This window comes from Mangifera indica, chromosome 16 (assembly GCF_011075055.1).
Source record: "Mangifera indica cultivar Alphonso chromosome 16, CATAS_Mindica_2.1, whole genome shotgun sequence".
In the NCBI taxonomy this organism is placed as follows: Eukaryota; Viridiplantae; Streptophyta; class Magnoliopsida; order Sapindales; family Anacardiaceae; genus Mangifera; species Mangifera indica.
In genome coordinates this window covers 4,207,766-4,217,528 of record NC_058152.1, presented here as the reverse complement: position 1 = coordinate 4,217,528, position 9,763 = coordinate 4,207,766, and the positions used below count along the sequence as shown (strand labels likewise).

General features: G+C 35.4%; 1 protein-coding gene across 1 annotated transcript in view; it reads right to left on the bottom strand.

Annotated features, from left to right (window-relative positions):
• The window catches only part of LOC123199042 (malate dehydrogenase, glyoxysomal-like), a 44,079-nt gene that overhangs the window by 875 nt on the left and 33,441 nt on the right, over window positions 1-9,763 (bottom strand). The gene's annotated exons all lie outside the window — the stretch shown is intronic.

Sequence of the window (9,763 nt, the reverse complement as noted above, 5' to 3'; positions counted from 1 at the left end):
ATGATATATTCTCATTTGCAGTAGCTACTGAAATTCTGAATGATGATGATTTTGAGCCACGTACTGTGGCTAAGTGCAAACAAAGACATGATTGGCCTAAATGGGAAGAAACAATTCAAACAGAATTAGCTTCTCTAGCAAAACGTCAAGTGTTTGGGTCTGTAGTTCCAACACTTGAAGACGTACAACCCGTTGGATATAAATGGGTATTTGTGAGAAAAAGAAATGAGAAAAATAAAATTGCTAGATATAAAGTCAGGCTTGTAGCCCAAGGCTTTTCCCAAAGGCCTGGTATAGACTTTGATGACACATATGCACCTGTGATGGATATAATTACATTCAGATATTTAATCAGTTTAACAGTCTCTGAAGGACTGGATATGCGTCTAATGGACGTAGTTACAGCTTATTTGTATGGAAATTTAGACGCTGAAATTTATATGAAACTCCCTGAAGGATACAAATTGCCTGAAGCAAAAAGGGTCAATTCAAGAGGCTTGTACTCAATTAAATTACAACAATCATTGTACGGATTAAAACAATCTGAACGTATGTGGTACAATCGCCTCAGTGAATATTTGAAAAAAAATGGTTATGTGAATGACCCTATATGCCTATGTGTCTTTATCAGAAGGTCAGAATCGGGATTTGCTATTGTGACAGTTTATGTTGATGATATGAATTTAATTGAGACTGCTGAAAGAGCTCTAAAAAACTGCTGAATATCTGAAAAAAGAATTTGAAATGAAGGATTTGGGGAAAACAAAATATTGTCTCGCCTGCAGATCGAACACAATTCAAATGGAATACTTATCCATCAATCAGTGTATATTGAAAAATTATTAAAACGCTTTAATATGGATAAGGCTTATCCTTTGAGTACCGCAATGGTTGTTCGGTCTCTTGATCCAAAAAATGACCCATTTCGTCCTAAAGAAGAAGATGAAAAGATACTTGGTCCTGAAGTACCATATCTTAATGTCATTGGAGCCTTATTATATTTAGCCCAATGCACAAGACCGGATATATCCTTCACAATTAATTTATTGGCCCGATTTAGCTCTGCACCAACCCGTCGCCATTGGAACGGAATCAAACATATACTTCGTTACCTTTGTGGAACTAGAGATTTGAGATTATTATATTCTGTCAAATCCCCTAAAAATCATAGTTTGGTTGGATATGCAGATGCTGGTTATCTTTCTTACCCCCATAAGGCCCGTTCACAAATGGGATATGTTTTCACTTATAATGACACAGCTATATCATGACGCTCCACCAAGCAGACCTTGGTTGCAACTTCTTCAAATCATTCAGAAATTTTAGCTCTCCATGAAGCCAGCCATGAATGTATATGGTTACGGTCTGTCATCCATCATATTCAGAATGCATGCAGTCTTCCTTCTACAACAAACACTCCTTCCATATTATATGAAGACAATACAGCATGTATGGCCCAAATTAGAGGTGGGTACATCAAAGGAGACAGAACCAAACATATCTCACCGAAGTTCTTTTACACTCATGAGCTCCAGCAGAGTAAAAAGATTGATGTCAAGCAAATAAGATCCAGTGAGAATCTTGCAGATTTATTCACTAAAACACTACCGACATCAACATTTGAGAAGTTAGTGTATAACATCGGTATGTGGCGACTCAACAAGCAACCAAGTTAATCCTACTACAAAGAGGGGGAGCGTTCATCAGGGGGAGCATTCATCAGGCAAAATTTTGAAGTATTGGACAAAAGGTGTACTGTACTCTTTTTCCCTTCACTAGGTTTTGTCCCACTGGGTTTTCCTAGTAAGGTTTTTAACGAGGCAGTTTAAGCACGTCCAACACCACCTTACAGGACATTTAATAATTATGTTCCTTTGCTCATTAAAACCTTCAGATTTATGAAATGGCACAAGCCCTTGAAGTGGCACAAACCTCTGAAGTGATACAAAATCCTGAAGAACAGGAAAATGAGAATATTGAAATATCTTTAAATTATGTTCATACACAAGAAATGTGGAATCGTGAAACAATTATAATTGATGATATATTCTCATTTGCAGTAGCTACTGAAATTCTGAATGATGATGATTTTGAGCCACGTACTGTGGCTGAGTGCAAACAAAGACATGATTGACCTAAATGGGAAGAAGCAATTCAAACAGAATTAGCTTCTCTAGCAAAACGTCAAGTGTTTAGGCCTGTAGTTCTAACACCTGAAGACGTACAACCCGTTGGATATAAATGGGTATTTGTGAGAAAAAGAAATGAGAAAAATGAAATTGCTAGATATAAATACAATGACTCTATATTTAGTATAACTCTGTAATATTCAGAATCTTTTCCTGAATGTGAAAGATAAAATATTCTCCACATTTTATTTTTGCTCCTATAGTAGCAATATCAGAAAAAAAAAATTCTGAATTAATATTTTCTCATTATACATCGTTCCCTGAATTGAACGCAACTACCAGAAGTAGTTATTATAAGTATGAAATGCCCAAAATTTTTATAATTAAATCCATCATATATATTTATTTTGGAATCATGCATATTATTTTATATTTTATTGTCGTGTTCTCTTCCTTTCAATATTTTGTGTACGTTATAACTAACGTAATTTAAATGAAAGGAAATGGACTCCAAAATTGAAGCGTTGACTTCAAAATCCCATTTAATATTATCCATCTAATTTTAGGAACTTCAGGTTCAATTATTGTCATATTTACAAAACTTCTGGTTTTGTAGACAATATATATGAGTTAATCTTTGAAACTTCAGGCTCAAATATTATTTCATATTTACAAAATAGTTGATTTCGTAGGAGAAATATTGGGATTAATTTTGGAAGCTTCAGGTTCATATATTATCCCATATTTACAAAACTTCTGGTTTTGTAATTAATATTCAGAATATTATAATACGTATTCTGATTATGTTTTTGACTTCAAGTCCATATTTTTCACACTTTATGCAAACTTCAGGTTGCAAAGGTAATATCATTATTAAAATAAAGACTTTGATGAAACTGGGGACTTCCGGCCCATATATATGAATTTCTCACGATTTTAGAAGCTTCAGGTTGTAAATCGGATATAAATAAAAATAAATATTCAAATAAATAAAGATGCGAATAAATATGAGACACCAGAAGGACTGGTTTTGTAATTAATATTCAGAATAAATAAGAATATTGTCTTCATATAATATAATTACATTCAGATATTTAATCAGTTTAACAGTCTCTGAAGGACTGGATATGCGTCTAATGGACGTAGTTACTGCTTATTTGTATGGAAATTTAGACGCTGAAATTTATATGAAACTCCCTGAAGGATACAAATTGCCTGAAGCAAAAAAGGTCAATTAAAGAGGCTTGTACTCAATTAAATTACAACGATCATTGTACGGATTAAAACAATCTGAACGTATGTGGTACAATCACCTCAGTGAATATTTGAAAAAAGAGGGTTATGTGAATGACCCTATATGTCCATGTGTCTTTATCAGAAGGTCAGAATCGGGATTTGTTATTATAGCAGTTTATGTTGATGACATGAATTTAATTGGGACTCTTGAAGAGCTCTCAAAAACTGCTGAATATCTGAAAAAAGAATCTGAAATGAAGGATTTGGGGAAAACAAAATATTGTCTCGGCTTGCAGATCGAGCACAATTCAAATGGAATACTTATCCATCAATCAGCGTATATTGAAAAATTATTAAAACGTTTTAATATGGATAAGACTTATCCTTTGAGTACCGCAATGGTTGTTCGGTCTCTTGATCCAAAAAAGGACCTATTTCGTCCTAAAGAAGAAGATGAAAAGATACTTGGTCCTGAAGTACCATATCTTAATGTCATTGGAGCCTTATTATATTTAGCCCAATGCACAAGACCGGATATATCCTTCGCAGTTAATTTATTAGCCCGATTTAGCTCTGCACCAACCCGTCGCCATTAGAACGGAATCAAACATATACTCCGTTACCTATGTGGAACTAAAGATTTGGGATTATTCTATTCTGTCAAATTCCCTAAAAATCCTAGTTTGGTTGGATATGCAGATGCTGGTTATCTTTCTGACTCCCATAAGGCCCGTTCACAAACGGGATATATTTTCACTTATAATGACACAACTATATCATGACGCTCCACCAAGCAAACCTTGGTTGTAACTTCTTCAAATCATTCAAAAATTTTAGCTTTCCATGAAGCCAGCCGAGAATGTATATGGTTACGGTCTGTCATCCATCATATTCAGAATGTATGCAGTCTTCCTTCTACAACAAACACTCCTTCCATATTATATGAAGACAATGCAGCATGTATAGCCCAAATTAGAGGTGGGTACATCAAAGGAGACAGAACCAAACATATCTCACCGAAGTTCTTTTACACTCATGAGCTCCAGTAGAGTAAAAAGATTAATGTCAAGCAAATAAGATCCAGTGAGAATCTTGCAGATTTGTTCACTAAGACACTACCGACATCAACATTTGAGAAGTTAGTGTATAACATCGGTATGAGGCGGCTCAACAAGCAACCAAGTTAATCCTACTACAAAGAGGGGGAGCGTTCATCAGGGGCAGAATTCATCAGGTAAAATTTTGAAGTTTATCAAAAATTGGACAAAAGGTGCACTGTACTCTTTTTTCCTTCACTAGGTTTTGTCCCACTGGGTTTTCCTAGTAAGGTTTTTAATGAGGCAGTTTAAGCACGTCTAATGTCAACTTACAAGACATTTAATAATTATGTTCCTTTGCTTTGGTTTTTATCCCACTGGGTTTTTCTTTAGCAAAGTTAATATAATTATCTGTAAGTGGTGGAAATCCAAGGGGGAGTGTTATAAAGCCAGGTGGCTTTCCACCAGAGCAAGTCAAAAAAGGCAGTGGGAATTCATTTATTAGAGCAAGAAGAAAATGGCAAGGCTTACACAGGAGAAACCAAAAAAGTGTGAATGCATTAATGAAATTGGAAAATTGGCTTGGAAATTTGCTTCCTCTGTTGACTGGAGGGGCAGCAAATTGCCTATAAATCCCCCCTCCTCTCTTCATGTAAATATAGATTTCTCTTCTCTTTTCTTCATCCGGAAATAAAGTTTCATAGCCTTGCTCTCTTCTCCTTTGCTATTTCTTCCTTTCATTTCTTTATCTTTTATACTTGCTTAATTAATTTTATAACACATTATCGTGTTATAAAATTAATGAAATAAATGGCAAAGTAATTGACTTGCCATATAAAATTTATAATTTTATTAAGACAGAACCACGGTAAAAGGAAGAAAGCAGCAAGAAGAAGCAGGAAAAAAGCAAAGGATTGTATATCCATTACATGAAGAGAGGGGGGGTATTTATAGGAGAATTGCCGCCCCTCCAGCCAGTAAAAATAACTTTCTTCCAAGCTAAGTTTCTAAAGTCATTAATGTTTTCATACTCCTTTAGCCAAATATTCTTCTCCTGCGTCAGCCTCTTCATTTTATTCTTGCAATAATAACTTCTTTCCCACTCATTTTCTTGACTTTATTGGTGGAAAGCCACTGTATCTGTAACACTCCCCCTTGGATTTCCACCACTTACAGATAATTATATTAACCTTGCTAAGGAAAAACCCAATGGGATAAAAACCAAAGCAAAGGAACATAATTATTAAATGTCCTGTAAGGTGGTGTTAGACGTGCTTAAACTGCCTCATTAAAAACCTTACTAGGAAAACCCAGTGGGACAAAACCTAGTGAAGGGAAAAAGAGTACAGTGCACCTTTTGTCCAATACTTCAAAATTTTGCCTAATGGATGCTCCCCCTGATGAACGCTCCCCCTCTTTGTAATAGGATTAACTTGGTTGCTTGTTGAGTCGCCGCATACCGATGTTATACACTAACTTCTCAAATGTTGATGTCGGTACTGTTTTAGTGAACAAATCTGCAAGATTCTCACTGGATCTTATTTGCTTGACATCAATCTTTTTACTCTGCTGGAGCTCATGAGTGTAAAAGAACTTCGGTGAGATATGTTTGGTTCTGTCTCCTTTGATGTACCCACCTCTAATTTGGGCTATACATGTTGCATTGTCTTCATATAATATGGAAGGAGTGTTTGTTGTAGAAGGAAGACTGCATGCATTCTGAATATGATGGATGACAGACCGTAACCATATACATTCACGGCTGGCTTCATGAAGAGCTAAAATTTCTGAATGATTTGAAGAAGTTGCAACCAAGGTCTGCTTGGTGGAGCACCATGATATAGTTGTGTCATTATAAGTGAAAACATATCCCGTTTGTGAATGGGCCTTATGGGGGTCAGAAAGATAACCAGCATCTGCATATCTAACCAAACTAAGATTTTTAGGGGATTTGACATAATATAATAATTTCAAATCTCTAGTTCCACAAAGGTAACGGAGTATATGTTTGATTCCGTTCCAATGGCGACGGGTTGGTGCAGAGCTAAATCGGGCCAATAAATTAACTGCGAAGGAAATATCCGGTCTCGTGCATTGGGCCAAATATAATAAGGCTCCAATGGCATTAAGATATGGTACTTCAGGACTAAGTATCTTTTCATCTTCATCTTTAGGATGAAATGGGTCATTTTTTGGATCAAGAGACCGAACAACCATTGGGGTGCTCAAAGGATAAGCCTTATCCATATTAAAGAATTTTAATAATTTTTCAATATACGCTGATTGATGGATAAGTATTCCATTTGAATTATATTCGATCTGCAGGCTGAGACAATATTTTGTTTTCCCCAAATCTTTCATTTCAAATTCTTTTTTCAGATATTCAGTAGTTTTTTAGAGCTCTTCAAGAGTCCCAATTAAATTCATGTCATCAACATAAACTGCTATAATAGCAAATCTCAATTCTGACCTTTTAATAAAAACACATGGGTATATAGGGTCATTCACATATCCCTCTTTTTGCAAATATTCACTGAGGCGATTGTACCACATACGTCCGGATTGTTTTAATCTATACAATGATCGTTGTAATTTAATTGAGTATAAGCCTCTTGAATTGACCTTTTTTGCTTCAGGTAATTTGTATCCTTCAGGGAGTTTCATATAAATTTCAGCGACTAAATTTTCATACAAATAAGCAGTAACTACATCCATTAGACGCATATCCAGTCCTTCAAAGACTGTTAAACTGATTAAATATCTGAATGTAATTATATCCATCACAGGTGCATATGTTTCATCAAAGTCTATACCAGGCCTTTGGGAAAAGCCTTGGGCTACAAGCCTGGCTTTATATCTAGCAATTTCATTTTTCTCATTTCTTTTTCTCACAAATACCCATTTATATCCAACGGGTTGTACGTCTTCAGGTGTTGAAACTACAGGCCCAAACACTTGACGTTTTGCTAGAGAAGCTAATTCTGTTTGAATTGCTTCTTCCCATTTAGGCCAATCATGTCTTTGTTTGCACTCAGCCACAATACGTGGCTCAAAATCATCATCATTCAGAATTTCAGTAGCTACTGCAAATGAGAATATATCATCAACTATAATTGTTTCACGATTCCATATTTCTTGTGTATGAACATAATTTAAAGATATTTCAATATTCTTATTTTCCAGTTCTTTAGGATTTTGTACCACTTCAGAGGTTTGTGCCACTTCAGAGGTTTGTGCCACTTCAGGGGCTTGTGCCACTTTAGGGGCTTGTGTCTCTTCATGGACCATAACCTCTTCTGGAGGAATATTTGTTTGATTATTTGCCTTTCTTTTTCGAGGAACAATGTCTTTCGATCCAACAGGTCTACCACGCTTCTAGCGTGAGGTAGATGGATCAGTCACGGCTCGAATAGACTATTCAATAGTCACATTGATTCTTGCTGGTGTATTAGCAGCTGGAACATGTGATCTTGTCACTTTTGCTGTATCAACAAATGCATCAGGCATTTGGTTGGCAATAATTTGTAATCGCACTATCCTTTGCACTTCAGTTTCACTTTGGGATGTGCGAGGATCTAAATGAGACATGGTAGGTACATACCAAGTAAGTTCATGCCTAACTTTAGGAGGCATTTTCTTTTCCCCTAAAGATGGGAAAGTTGTCTCATCAAAGTGACAATCTGTAAATCGTGCACTAAAAAGATCACCTGTTAATAGTTCCAGGTACCTGATAATGGATGGTGAATTATATCCAACATATATTCCCAAACGACGTTGGGGTCCCATTTTTGTGCGTTGAGGGGACGCAATAGGGATATATACAGCACAACTAAAAATTCTCAAATGAGATACATCAGGTTGGTGACCAATAACCAATTGTAGGGAAGAATATTGATGATAAGAAGAAGGTCGCAAGCGAATTAACGCTGCAACATATAATATAGCATATCCCCACATAGAAGTAGGTAATTGACTTTTCAGTAATAAAGTGCGTGCAATTACCTAGAGTCATTTGATAAGAGACTCAACTAATCCATTCTGTGTGTGGACATGCGGGACTGGATGTTCAACCTCAATCCCTATAGACATGCAATAATCATCAAATGTTTTGTATGTAAATTCACCAGCATTATCTAGCCGTATTGACTTGATTGAATAATCTGCGAAATGTGCCTTTAATTTGATAATTTATGCTAACAGTTTAGCAAATGCAACATTTCGAGTAGGCAATAAACAAACATGAGACCATCATGCAGATGCATCAATTAAGACCATAAAATAACGAAATGACCCACTTGGTGGATGAATGGGTCCACATATATCCCCTTGAATCCTTTGCAGGAATGATGGGGATTCACCTCCAATTTTGGAAGGGGATGGTCTTATTACTAATTTGCCTTGAGAACAGGCGGTGCAGAATTGTTCACTGGACAATAAAATTTTATGATTTTGTAATGTATGTCCATGTGAATTTTCAATAATCCTACGCATCATTGTAGATCTTGGGTGGCCTAAACGATCATGTCAAAGCATAAATGCTTTTGGATCAACGAACTTCTGGTTCGATACTGTGTAGGTTTCAATTGCCTTTATGATTGTATAATACAATCCAGATGATAAAGCAGGCAATTTTTCTAGTATAAGCCTTCTTCCGGAGGCATTACTAGTTATACAGATGAATTCTGCACCATTTTCACTTATGGTTTCAAGATGATAACCATTTTTTCTTATATCTTTAAAACTCAGTAGATTTCTTCTGGATCTACTTGAATATAATGCATCATTGATAGTTAATTTGTCCCATTATTTAACATAATTGTGGCTCTTTTGGAGCCTTCTATCAGATCAATTGATCCTGATATGGTAGTTACTTTAGCTTCAATTAATGCTAAAGATAAGAAAAAATTTTTTCCTTGAGAATTATGTGCGTTGTTGCACTGTCCACCAAACACATGTCTCCCACATCAGCTTTTGAAGTCAACGCTTCAATTTTGGAGTCCATTTCCTTTCATTTAAATTACGTTAGTTATAACGTACACAAAATATTGAAAGGAAGAGAACATGACAATAAAATATAAAATAATATGCATGATTCCAAAATAAATATATATGATGGATTTAATTATAAAAATTTTGGGCATTTCATACTCATAATAACTACTTCTGGTAGTTGCGTTCACTTCAGGGAACGATATATAACGAGAAAATATTAATTCAGAATTTTCTTTTCTGATATTGCTACTACAGGAGCATAAAATAAAATGTGGGAAATATTTTATCTTCCACATTCAAGAAAAGATTTTGAATATTACAGAGTTATACTAAATATCAAATCATTAGGAGTATTATTAAATTTGATGT